Raw genomic sequence first — 14,546 nt, 5'->3', positions numbered from 1 at the left:
TAGACGAGAGCTGTCAGAGCCAAAGCACTGTTAGCCTGAGAGGGGTTCTGTTAGGGAGTATATTAGCTGTCCCCATGTCTCCCCCCAGCAGCTCCTCTCCTGAGCCTTCTGTCCCAAGAAGGGTTCTTTCCAAGAAGGGCCATTTGTTTGAACTCCAGCTGACTTGTCTGCACCATAGTTCTATAGAGGTTTAAGATCCATGTGGTCTCTAGATTTAGGGCTTTCTCATATCTCTCTCCTACCCAGAAAAAAATAGCCCAGGTCTCACTAGAATCAGAATCTTATGTGTATCTCAGAGCCGGAGGAGATCTGAGATGAATTATTTCGTGGGGTATCTCAAAATGTTGTGGAGACCCATCTCCAAAGAGATTTCCAGATCTTCACACTGAATAAAGATCGTGTGCTAGGAATCTTTCCGTGACTGTGACAGAATACCCGAGATAAACAACTTGCAAAGAAGAAAGTTTTTGTGGGCTCACTGTTTCAGAATTTTCACCCAATGGTGGCTTGGTCATCACTTTGGGATGTGGTGAGGCAATACATCATCGTGGAAACATGAGGCTGGAGCTCTCCACCACATCACAGTAGAGGGTGGAAAACGGGGTAAGAGGTGGGGTGGAGGAAGATGTCAGAGGCCCACTATTTTCCTCAGGCTATATCTCGAGTAACTTAACTTCCTCTTGTAGGTTCTTTGGGCTGGAAATGGGCTTCAGGGTGTGGCTACAGCAGATCTGAGCAGTGGGGACTTCCCATCTGCTGCCCCGTGCTGAGTTCTGTGACGGCCTCTGGATCACATGTTCCACAGATGTTTTCTCATCTACCTCATGCTCTTTCAAGGATGCTTTCTCTACTTTATTTTTTGTTGGGGGCATTGGGCTTAGACAGGTTGACAAAGTTTAAGAACTGCAGTAAAGCCAGTCTTGGTGGCCTCAGTGACCCTGGACCCCTCTTCTGTTTGATTTGCTGTTCACATTCCCTGGAGAACCTTCCAAACACCCCCTTGCCTGGGCTTCCTGCAGTTCTATCTTCCCAATCCTCTATGGCAAGACTCCAGCACTGTCTCGAATATTTGCTACCAGAAGAAACTGGAATATGAAGAGAAGGGAGAAATCTAAATATAAAACTAGGTGGGTTGGCACCACTGAAATTCTCCATTTTCTCCTTCAACATGGTCTTCTGTATCAGCCCCTTAGGAGATTTGTCATCTGGCATTCCCATCTTCCTCCAGCTTGTCACATCCTGATAATGTCTGTGAAGCCAAAAACAAATACAAAATATCCAAAAACTTCACCCACCTTTCTTTCTGGATTACATTTCTGAACAGTGGCAGAGTGTTTACCCTCTATTCATGCTCTTTCCAGGGGCAAGTCCAGGATGTAGGTTCTTTGAGGCCTCCTGAAGTCTTCCATCTTATCCAGGACTTTGTGCTGTTGACTGAGCTTAAACTTCTCTACTTCTCTAACCTCTCGCTCTTTACAGACGCGGCTTTTCTCTTTAGTCTATCTGAGGCCAAACCAAGTGAGAAGGCCCACATCCCTCCTAGCGGTCAAGTGTTTCTTCTTTTTTAGTATAGGTCACTAGGAAAATAGTTTATACTTCGGGCCTCCAGTATTTTATTTTATTTTTCTCTCATAATATTCAGCTTTTATTTATACCATTCATACCGCTTGAGGCCCAACTAGACAAGAAGAAACCACTTCATTAAAATATAGAGGGGATATAACATACAGAGGGAAAGTGATTAAAGCAAAGGTGTAAGATCTAAGAAACAAAAAAGGGAAGGATGGGTTTCTAGACACAATGGTAGCGAGGAGTTGTTAGGATACAGATAAAGGAGGGACAAATGGTGACACACAGTCATAGAGTTCTCTCTAGATTGTTAGACTTGATCCTCCTCCTCCTCATTCTCTTCTGAAGAGTTTAAGTTAGACTGGGTGACTCCATTTTGAAATAAGGAGCCATCGTGACCAGGAGCTGAGCTCAGGTACCAGGAAATATCACAGAATGTGTATCTGGCAGAAAACAAAGTTAGCTCTCCAAGCAATGGCCTCCAGGAAATATTACAGAATAAATGTTTAGTAAAAAATAGAGACAATTACCCTGGCAATTGTGATTATGTAAATGGTCGCCTCTCCCCTATGCCTTTTACCCAATTCTGTAATGTCAAGGCATGAACCTCCCTGCTTTCTCTCATGGAAACATGTACCCCCCTGCTTGCTGTCATGGAAACCCCCTGTTTACAGTTTTTAAAAACCCTGCTCTCTCAGGGCTCAGGGTCCCACTTCTCTACTGCTTTGTCAGTGAGACTTGGGTCCCGAGTTCGAGCGCTCTTGTAATAAAGCTCTCTTGCTATTGCACCAAGTCATCTCCAGGTGGTCTCTGAGGGTCTCGTGATCCTGGCATTACAGTTCCTCCTCCTCTTCCTCCTGCTCATCATCTGAGCTGCAGAGGCCTCACCTGTCACCCTTTCCATCTGCAGTAACTCCATCCAAGGACTCTAAGGGATTCAGCATGTTCCTTAAGTTAGGTGGGTTGTGGACATTTTGCCCTTTATGTCCAGGTGTGACCTTCTGGGGTGGGAGGGTTGTGCATCCTGTGTCTCTTACATGCCTTGGTGTTCAGGCAGCTGGTGGCTCTTAAAGTCATCCAAGGACACCTTGCCCAATGAAGTTGTTGCAGCCTCTGAGGCATCTGCTCTGCTCCTTGTCACATGCTCTGTGATATTACCACATTACCGGGGTTTCCATGTCTGCATGTCTAGGACTCAGTATGATGCTATAGGAGTATTAGCTGTGTTGGCATCATTTGTTTAATGATACGATTAAGAATTAGAACATGGTGAGAAACACCCATTCCTTTTGTGGATGGGTGTGTGTCAGGGAGAATGTGCTCCCATGAGAACCCAGGGTTGAAAGCTGTTTCTCTAAAGAAAGCAAGCAGCCCCAACCTTTCACCTCAGTTTAGCTTTGTACCCTTTCTTTCAAACAATAATAAAGAAGCCATGTCCTTTCTATGAACATTTGAAAGAGTCAGTTTGGAGGAACCTGTCTTTAATCAAGTTTGGATAACATTTTTGGAGCTTTGGTTGGCTGACAAGCAGATAGGGCCTGGCAAACACATGCGCACACACATTTCAAAGCGGCATCCAATCTGATTTTTAGTTTTTGAGCAAATTAAAAAATGGTCAGGTTTCTTTTCATTTCTGTAAATGCTATAAATTTTAAAGTTTTTTTTTTAAATATCACTGGAAAAAACATGTAAGTACCTTCTCAGTGAGTTTATAATCACTCAAATATTTTGCTCATATCTTTCATAAAAAGATAAATCCAGCCCACTGGAGGACTAATTAAGGAAATGCTGAAAACAACCTAAATTCTAGTTACAGTGACTTTTACAAAAGTACTTTTTGGCTTTAAAGAAATACTGTACCAATATTTTATTCATAAAACATATTAGTTGGATTTTTATGGAGATCATGTGGATTGTATATATTAAGTAGAATATTTGGGCCAGGTTCCTGGAAAATCATTTGATTACTAGTAAAACTGATTAAAATCATGGTTTTAGTTTTAATCAAAAAATTAGGAAATGGGCTTTTATGCTTTATAATCTGCAGACATGATGTCTATTAAAAAAAAAAAAACCCTCGGCTTAAAAAAAGACAGTAAAAGATCCTGCGTGTGTTGAATTGTCACCATGAGCAAATACATACTAAGTTCTTCGCAATGAAAGATCACCCAGAGTTTGGGCCAAATTTTAAAGCCTGATTAAGGCTTTATGTAGGTGATGGAAGTGATGAATGGAATGTAAGGTGCTCAAGGGTTTTGATGTATCCCATATGACATAGTTAATTGGGATAAAACTTCTGACAGCTGAATAGTGCTTAGATCACAGTGACACTTTGTCTCCCTGGTTCTTAGACAAACAAGACATTTGCCTGCTGTCGAATCCTTTATGTTCTAGCCATTTACTGCTTTAGTTACTGATGGATACAAAAATCCCCAGAGGAGTAGTTTTTTTTTTTTAGTGTAGAATATTTATACATACATAATAAGGCATCTTGGGGCTGAGATCCAAGTTTAAAACCAAATTCACTCATATTTCATGTCTATGTACCTTGTACACAGAGCCTGAAGGTAATTTTTAGCCTCTCCTTAGTGCGCTCACATCTTGGCAATGACTCCATGCTCAACCTCAGTCATGGCATTGTATCTTTCTGGTTTCATTGTGGAGCTCAAAGAATTTCAGATTTAGGAAAATTTGGGATTTCAGAATTTGACTTACAGATGTTCAGCCGGTGCCAATGTTTATCAGTCTAAATTGTTCTGTATACCAAGAGAGGGCAGCTACACAGAGGCCTGCCCGCCACCAGGGAAGGCTTGGGGAGGTGGAAGACACCCAGAGGCCTGGCTGCCTCTGGTGGCAGCCTCCACATGGCTGGCCTGTGGCTGGAGCAAGTATGTGGTGGAGAGAGGGAAGAGAAAGAGCACTGTGAAAAGAGATGGAACTGGAGACGGTAGCGAGAAACAGCCTGCCCTGCAAACGGAGGCCACGGTGAAGTCCTGGCAGTGCCGCCTCTGAGGGCCATGTCTGGGTCTGTGGCCATGCAGGGAGTGAGCTAGCCCAAGGGCATGAGAGTGGGAGAGCTGGCTCTGCCCCTCGCTGGCTGTGGCACTCACTGGGTGAGCTAGCCGGGACATTGCTGGAGAGCTGGCCCTGGTGTGGGTACAAGAGAGCTGGAGGGCTCACCAACTTAGCTACCACCTAGGCCCCAATCCAGGGCTCTGAGTTGGCTCATCCCAAAGTCTACCCTATGTAAGAGAACTGCTAGAGCTCCTGAAGGAGCAGATCCTGCAGATCTAAAGTTAATCTCCATGACACAGGGTAACAGCAGGATCTCTGAGAGGAGTCCCAGTGAGGTGAGGATCCAGTATTGATGGTGTAACAGAAGCCAGAGGCCTCAAACCAGACCAACGACTCCTTGCCATGAATATTTGCAAGTAAAGATGCTTGGACAAAGGGGTATACTGTATGACACACTGAGACACCTTACAGCTTCCATGGTGAGATATGTTTCTTTCTCTCTTTTTTCCTGGGAATTAGGGGGAGGTTGCCAGGGCAGAGGGCTGATATGAAGGAATGGGAAGATGAGCAGGACTGGGGTGCATGATGTGAAACTCATAAAGGATCAATAAAAAGTTATTTTTAAAATAGCTCCATATATGAGTGAGGCAGCAGGAGAGATGGAGTGGGATAGGAGGCTACCTGCCACAGGCATCTGAGGTGGCCAGTAAGGACAACTTTGCTTAAATGAGTAGTATGAAAAAGATAAAAACAAACAAACAAACAAACAAACAAAAACAAAAAAAAACATTGAACCTATATCATTGTGTACTGCAAAACAGTAATTTAAGAAGATTTTGAATATTCTCAACACAGAGAAATGACCTGTGTCTGAGGTGATGGATATGGCAGCTACCCTGTCCTAATCATTGCACATACATAGATGCCATATTTCACAGGGAAGATATGGACGGTTACTTTGTGTCAATTAGGCATAATTTTTAATGTTGTACTGTGTATTGTTTTTAAACTCTTCTTGGGATATTTACAAAACACAGTAATTCTTCTGACATAGTTTGTCCTTACATTAAAAACTGTAAACAACATTGAAAGCATTGGAAATCTTCATTTCATTGGATAATCATATTAAAATCTGCACACCTAAGGGAGCTAAGCAAGAAGGAGGACCCTGGATAAGACGCTCAATCTTCATTCAGAAAGATAAACGGAATATACATAAACGGAAGAAGGTGAAAACAAGGAACAAGACAGGAGCCTACCACAGAGGGCCTCTGAAAGACTACACAGCAGGGTATTATAGCAGATACTGAGACTCATAGCCAAACTTTGGGCAGAGTGCAGGGAATCTTAGGAAAGAAGGGGGAGATAGAAAGACCTGGAAGGATCTGGAGCTCCACAAGGAGAACAACAGAATCAAAAATCTGGGCCTAGGGATCTTTCCTGAGACTGACACTCCAACCAAGGACCATTCATAGAGATAACCTAGAACTCCTGCACAGAGGTAACCTGTGGGAGCTCAGACTTCAAATGGGCTTCCTAGTAAGGGGAACAGGGACTGTCTCTGACATGAACTCAGTGGCTGGCTCTTTGATAACCTCTTCCCTGAGGGGGGAGCAGCCTTACCAGGTCACAGAGGAAGACTATGCAGCCAGTCCTGATGAGACCAGATATGCTAGGGTCAGATGGAAGGGGAGGAAGATCTCCCCTATCAGTGGACTGGGGAAGGGGCATGGGAGGAGATGAGGGAGGGAGAGAGGGCAGGATTGGGAGGGGTTGAGGGTGGGGCTACTGCTGGGATACAAAGTGAATAAATTTTATAATAAATAAAAAATTTTATTAAAAATTAAAAAAAGAAAATAATATTAGAGAAAAAGTACTCTTTGGCCTAAATACATTCATCCACTCAGCTGCTCAAGTTCATTGGGTTAGTTTGTTTTGAGGCCCCAAGAAGATGCTGCTTTTACGAAACATAATATTGATCATCAGCTAGGGACACATACTTTAAAATTTTGTAATGGATAAATCATTCTCTTTTAAAAAACAATTCTTAATGCCCATCTGATAATAGTCACTTAATATCAAAACATAAACAATGAAAGTATATTGCCTCCCGTGAGCTTCATTATGGCGCTGTGGGCTTCTTGCTTCTTTGATATGCCCATCTATAAAGCTTGCTGACATGGCTCAGCCCCGGATGCTTTACCTGTGTAAAAAGGTCGGTACACACAGTTCTTTTGGATGTCACTCAGCACAATGGCTAGGACATCTTCCTCAATGTGGTGAAGATAGATTTGAAGCAACACTTACTTTTCATTTTGATATAAAAATAGAATTATGGAGATGCAAATATTTAATGATTAGAAACTTGGAGATAGATACTATATAAAACAGAATTAAAATTACAGAAATATAAATATTAATGCCCAAATCAGTTACCTTGCAGCAACTGCTGTATAATTGTTGCTAGGGTCAAGCTAGGTTGCTTCCCACTCACAAATTCTTGCCAGATATTAAGTTCCAATGCTTTTTAATGCTCTCATGATTTCCTTCACCACTTCTGCTTGTTTCCAGCTAACTAGTCATGGCTAAGAAAGAATTGTTATCTACAGCGAATGACGTTTTCCGTCCTCTTTCACTTTCCTCTTCCTTATTGCTAACTATATAGATGTTATGATAATAACTTTTGTTAGATAACTATCCACATTTAAATGGTATGTTCTAGTTCCTCTTCCTTTTTTATCAATAATTAATGCTGAGTAAATTGTTATGTAGCTTAGAGTTTCCTTGTTTTTAAATATACTTTCAGAAATTCACACATCACTGGTGTAGTTACATCATTTCCCCCTTCCTCTCCATCCTCCAACCCCACTCTGTCTTTTCCTACTTTCTTTTAATTTTGTGGGTAACTATTTTTTAATCGTTGCTCTTACATTTATACACACACACATAAATTTATAAACTCAGCTTGGTGAGTTCCCTCAGTGTTTCTCAGATGGGCATGAATTTCAGGGTGACTTCTTGAGGTCCGTTGGTGGGGGGTGTCTTAGCCCTGGAGAAGATCGAATGTGCTGAGTCTCAAAAAGAGAGATCATGCATCTTGCTGTCTATCCATCCTTTGGCACCCTGTAACTCGCTAGGTAACCCAGGCTGGCCTCAGCGTACAGCACCCGTGCTTCAGCCTGTAGATGTTGGGATTATTGGCTTGAGCTGCCTGGCCTGGTTATAAGCAAAGCAGACTCCTTTCATCTCAAAGTCCAAATCAGAGTTGAAATTGAACTGCGCTTATGAAGAATGTGCAAAATGCTGATGCGAATAAAGGTTTGAAGACAGTGGACTAGAGAATGCAGTAATTTGGTATGGGAGGTAATGGCAAAAAAAAAAAAAAAAAAAAAAAGATGAATCAGACGATGGTACCTGGCATGTGGCCACAGAACGACGTTCCACACCTTACCATGAAAGACAGCAGCGTGCTTCTGCCCTGAGAACTGTGATCAAATGAGAAGAGTTAGTCACACAATGAGGACTAAAAACTCCATCTTTCTAGTCACTCCTGTAATGCTTTTTCAAAGGTCTTACCAAAGGGATGAATGTCAACTCTGATAAAGGGAAGGGTACGACTGTATGTATGTAAGTGCTAGGGATTGCCAACGCTATGGCCAAGCAGCAACCTAGTATTAAGGAACTGCTTAGAAAACTCTATCATCACCTCTAGAAGAATACATAATTTTCAAGATAGGCAGTGTCTAGCATATGTATTATGAATTAGTATTCTTGATATCTGAAAACTGATATGGACGATGTTACTTACATGATGCATTTGCTTTTAGGTAATGTGCATTTGCGTTTGTCATCTGGTACCAAACTAGATTTTTTTTTTTCCAATCTGTCATGGCTCCAGGTGAGTGATGTTACACACTTTTGCCACAACAGCTTTCCTTCCATCATGTAAAGGTTTTCTGGGGACTGTATGCAGGTGGAAGCCCAGTGGGGAAGGCCAGGCTGTCTTGGCCAATGGTTTTTTTCCTGTTGCCAGCTAATCCCTTGATATTTGTAGGTCTATAGGGACAAAAGGGGAAATGGAATCCCTCCGATTCCTGGGACTGGTGTTTTCCATCATTTCCTAAAACCATTTAATACTTAGCACCCACAAAACTGTCCATTAAATTACAACAGAAAAGTAATTCCATAGCCTGTCTTTTCAGCCACTTTAGCTCTGGATTTAGCCCCTGGCATGGTAGGGTGTAAAATCAGATGCAACAGCAGCATTTCTAAAAAGATATCGTTTCTTGTCACTCCTCTGGATGCAATAAGACAAGTCAAGCACATATACAAATGAGAACAATATCAGGTTGAATTTTCTATCGCAGTTAAATGTTGTTTTAAAATCATATGGAAATCAACTGGTGGAAAAACAAAGTGCCCTGGCATCATTTGTTTAAGCTGTTATAACAAAATGCCACAAACCAAACAGCCCATTAACAACATAAATGTAAACTCACAACCTTGGAACCTGGAAGTCCAAGGTTCGTTCAGCATCTCAGGGGCCCACCCCCTGGCCTGTAGATGGGGATCTTGGCATAACTCAGGAGTGCTGGGTCTTTCTCTGGAGTCTCTAACAGCACTTATCACATTCACTTCATGAGTGTTCCACCCTCGTAACCTAATGGGCTCCAGAAGACCACCACCTGATGTCACATAGAGATGAAGACGTTTTGAACATACAAATCTGGAGGAGCCACAAATATCAGAGCCACAGTGAGCCTTCCGAAGCAAGCTCTTCTTTGACAGTTGCTTCATGACTGACTCTCTCAGATTCAGATTTTTGTTGTTGCTTTTTTAACCTGTGATGGAAAACTGGATTCTTATACCCCATTTCATTCATATGTAAATGTCATCTCCCTTTTCTTTTTCTCGAGAGCAGATGTGTCTGCCATTTTAATGTGTTTTCCTCTTAGTACTGATAGTTGAATGAAAACTGTACGGTACAGTCTTGGGTTATCTAGTCATAATGTATCTTCTGACATGCTCACACCACTAAAAGAAAGGAACATTCATATATTAATGGTTTCATGCTGGCGGGAAAAAGGCCATTTCTTCTCTTGGTTCTAAATACATTAGGGAACCTTCATCAATTAGATTTAGTAATCATTAATTTATTATTATTAATTAATTCAATTTACATCTCGGTCATAGGCTCCTCCCTCCTCTCCTTTCAGTCCCACCCTCCCTCCTGCCTCCTCTCTGCCCCATTCCTTAGAATAGGGGAGGGCCCCCTCCCCAGACACCCCAGCTCATCTATTCACATGAGGACTGAGTTAGTCTTCCTCCCCTGCGGTACATTTATACAATGGAATACTAATCAGCAATTAATCCACAGGTGAGTGGGAATGACAGAGGTCTCTAAAATAGCATCAGACACTGTATGTGTGTGTCCTTTCCTGCTGTGCTGATTACTAGCGAAGGCAATGCTCATGTGTGATGTAGGGTAAGAAAGAATTGCCCCAGATTGCAAACTCAGCATTCTCAAGAAAACAAGTACCAAAATAGAGGCAAGCGGTCTTTGCTAGGATTGGAGTGAACCCTGCCATCCCCATTCCCATCCTTGGACATGTGAGTGCTTGTCTGTCCTCACTACAGCATATTTCTGGGTCAGCTGAGAATACTGCTTGTGCAGAATTGTAGGAGAAGCCCAGTGGGGCCGTGCCGGCTCATGGATGGGAAAATAAGTTTGCATATAAAATACAAAACCATAACTAATTAACACCAGGCAGGTGGTCTTGATGGAAATTTAAAATTCAAACTGGGTCACCAGGGAATACAGACTTGGCAGATGAAAGTGTAACTGAAATGATTGCCCCAAACCTGCCAATCGAGCTTTGTGCCAACTGCCCTTCCAAAAGGGCTTCCTGTGCCAGTCAGTTCTGGGAAAAATCAAGCCAAGGACAAATGACTGCATTTCTGAAAGGAGATACGAGAGCATTAAGATTTGGAGGCGTTCAGATCTGTAAGGAAAGTGTGAGCCTGGACGCGGCTCCACGTGCACTTATAAATAGCAGCAAGGACCATGCGGGGAGGCTAGCCAAGCTCTCAGCAAGACAGGGTGTGTGTGAGTGTGTGTGTGTGTGTGTGTGTGTGTGTGTGTGTGTGTGTGTGTGTGAAGGTTTGCTGGAAGAAGTTGCAGTTGAGAAGAGAGGAAATATTTAGACCCCCATTGAGTGCCAGAGCTAAACAGCACAAATAAGACTCGAAGTATATGAGTAACAGCCAGAATTTGCTGAAGTGTTGGGAAAGAAAAGGAAGTTTTACTGCCAAATGACTGTCAAGAGAAAGTGGGCTGAGGGGTGAGATAAAATAGAGAAAAGGGGCTCTCAGGACCTGTGACTTCTATCGAGCGGCCACGAGGACAGGACTCAGCCTGCTTGCCGTTCCTTCCCCCCCGAGGAATACATAAATGGAAGAATATCAGTCCAGAAGTGGCCTTTGGGAGACAGTCTGGCTCATGGCTCTCCTTTTATAGCAGGGCAGTGTCCTGCAGGGGCCCGCACTGTGAATTCTTTAGCAGAGTCCAGAGGAAACACAGGTCTCTGCCCTTTCAACTTACCGGCCCATTCTACCTGGAGATGAGAAAATGCTGACATTGCTGGTCATGCCTTTATTTGCCGGGAGTGTTTTAGAATTAAATGGCAAACAAAGGCCCTGAGGAATATTGGGGCTTATATAGCAATGAAAACTATGGATAGAGAGTTGTTCTTGAGCAGATGTCAAATTGAAATCAGTAGGTTTTAAGTAGCCAGCACTGTTCTGAACATTGGCTTGGTGGGATATGGCTAGTGGCTGTCTTTTGGGAAGATTTTGCTCTCCCTGATGATGGAAAAAGCAGCATGCTTATCATAGGAACTAAAAAATAGGAGACCATTTGATATAAGCTTTACTCCCATGACTTATGGAGAAGCTGGTACTTTGATGCTAGCTGGCCTTCATGATGTACGTTGTGCTTTATAAAATTAAGATTATTGCATGTATAACAAGATACTTATATGTTGATAATATATAACTCAACTATAGTTAAATTAGTTTTTATAATAAAGTGGCTATATTTTCAGGGAATTCTGTGAGTTCTGATGCGTTCAGTCTACAGCCTCTGCCTTGCCTGTGTGAGGATCTGCTGGCCTGGCTCCGTCCACACACCTTCCATGCCCAGGTTGCTTCAGTTCTGTCCCAGTCTCTTGGTTTTCCTTTCTCTCAGGATCTCTGTGTGTTCCTCTCTGTGGGACTTGTCCTTTCCTTTCATTTCCACTCATCCAGTTTCCTCATAAAGCCTTCATGTTGAAAAATCATGCCCAGTCCCCTCTCCATTTTTACCCAGAGTTCTCTCTGCTGGCTGGAGGAGGGAGGCAAATGAAGAGGGAGAGAGGGGTCATTGCTCATAACTCAAATTACTCACCGATAAAGGTGAAATGGGGGCGTTGCATGGGTGAGCATCAGCTTTGCTCCCTGAAGGGAATCTTTACCCTCTGTATGCACATTCAGAAAATAATCAGGCTGCTTACACTATAGTCTCTCTGTCCAAGAACCTATTTCCTTTGTAAGAAACAACCAATTATGAATCCCCCCATTTTGCTAGTATTTGAGATTGTATACTAATTACTACATCTCTTTCTTCCCTTTCTTCCAAATTATTTCATATACCCCTCCCTACTCTCCTCCAAACGTATGACCTCTTTTTTTTCATCCTTGTTGGTGGATGCACACATGTCAAGGACTGAGTCCATGTCATGTTACTCGTGTGTATGTTTCTAGGGCTGAGCATTTGGCACAATCAGTCGGTGTGCCCTTCCCTGGGTAGGGCCACCTACCCCATTCCCAGCTTTCTTCAGCTACCTGTAGCTCTTTGTGTAGGCCTCCGGGGCTTTTCCCCCTGCGGTTTGGCATCTTCATTGGTATCTTCTTTGTTCCTTCCAGCTTTCTTTGGGCAAGTCATGTCGTTGAGACGTTATGGCCATAGCCCCTGGTATTCCGTGGAGACACAATCTTACTGCAAACTCCCTGATCCTCTGGCTCCCACCTTTCTTCCATCTCCTGAGTCGTAGGGTGGAAGTGTTTTGTAGATGTATCCACTGGGACTGGGTTTCACAACTCTGCACGTTGAACGGCTGTGGTTTTCTGTAGTGGTCTCTGCCTGTTACAGACAGACGTTTCCTTGATAAGGATGACCATTAAACTTATGTGTGCTATAAGAACAAATGTTTATAGATTGTTATCAATAATTTTTGTTTCAACACCACTCAGTACTACATTAATTTCTTCACTCTCTTTTTATTCCTCAAAACCTGATAGCTGTTCTTGTCTGAGTCATGGTCCTCACCCTGATGCTATTATCAGCTTCTTCTCAGTAATGTTGCCAGTGATGATGCCTGTTCCTGCAGGGATTATGTCAAATGGACCTTGTTACTGTCACAGGTAAGGACAATAGTAATAGTACATACAACTATCCCTTTTTCACAACCCAAGAAGTGAACAATTATTACACTACTGTTAACCCTTTAGGCTAATTTAATCTGATTTCCTCCCAGAACACATGCCAGCATTCCTACTGAGCTCTCTATCCTGGTGTCTCCTGGACCTGGGCCCACAGCTCAATCCCCTGGCTGAATTCTCTAACTTCTCCTCCCCTGGCTGGCAGAAAGTCCAGCCCCGTTCTCTGCCATGCTCAGTGATTGGCTGAAAGCTAATCACTTGCATAACATTGGGGAGTCCAGTTTATACAACATTAAGACAGGAGAGTCTCAGAACAAGGCTTGCAACCAAATATGGAGGATACAGAAATCAGCATTTGAATTACACAATAACCTTATACCTACATACCCGTAATAAGGGAGGTTACTAGCCACAGTCTGAGTGGGCTTATGTCTTTGTCCATATTCTATGGCTTTAACACAGTATCACAGATTGAGCAATTCATAAAAGATAGAAAATTCTTTCTCAGTTGTGGAGGTTTGACACTATCAAGGTGGCAGCAACTGCTCAGGGCCTTGACATGGTTCATCACAGAAGAAGGCGGAAGGTCCAGTGAACGTGAGAGCAAGAGGGAGCCACACTTGCCTTGGATAACAATCTACTCATGGCAATCCACACACCATCTTGATGATATCATTTGTCTGTTAATGAGAGGAGATCATTCATGACCTCATCACTTGTTGGATGCCGCTTTCCCACATTGCCGTACTGGGAGCTCACTTTCCAGCACACAACTTTGGGAGACATATTTAAGACACAGCAGCATGATTCAGATACGTGTTTTTCCTAAGAGCAACAAATCCCTCCTGTGGACAGCAGCTTAGTTCATGGCCTGGCCTCCAGGCTGCCCTTCCCAATGGCCTGCGCTATGCATTTCAGACTGCCTTGCCACACCAACCCTGGTGACCACATATGGCAACTCCTTGTTGTATCTGTAGCTGGTTTTCTTCTCTGCCTAAACCCTGACTGATGCAGAACAAAACTCCTGCAGGAGGTCTGGAGATCAGTGGCAGAGGCAAGGCTGCTGCTTTATACCATTGTTTCCCTTTGCTCTGTTTCTTCCAGGCAGGCTGGGGTTCTCTCTCTAATCCAGCAGTCCTGGGTCTGTGAAGGCATAGCAGAGGGATGTTCAGCTTATCCTATGTGTCTATGAAGCCCTGAAACTTTCCCAAACAGCATGAGAGTTATCCTGTGCACTTTGGTTTAACCAATAATCAGTCAACACTGAATGTATTTTTATAACTTACTCCATCGAAGTAGAAATATATGAGATTTCCAGGATGTCAGTTTAGCTTGAGATCAAAGTGACTCTGTGTGTGTATGTGTGTGTGTGTGTGTGAGTGTGTGTACATGTGTGTGTTAATTTGTGTTCATTATTTCACTAGGAATGTACTTTGTTATCTATCTATCTATCTATCTATCTATCTATCTATCTATCTATCTAT

This window comes from Psammomys obesus, unplaced genomic scaffold (genome assembly GCF_907164565.1).
Source record: "Psammomys obesus unplaced genomic scaffold, mPsaObe1.curated_primary_1811, whole genome shotgun sequence".
Taxonomy (NCBI): domain Eukaryota; kingdom Metazoa; phylum Chordata; class Mammalia; order Rodentia; family Muridae; genus Psammomys; species Psammomys obesus.
This window is presented reverse-complemented; position numbering follows the sequence as displayed.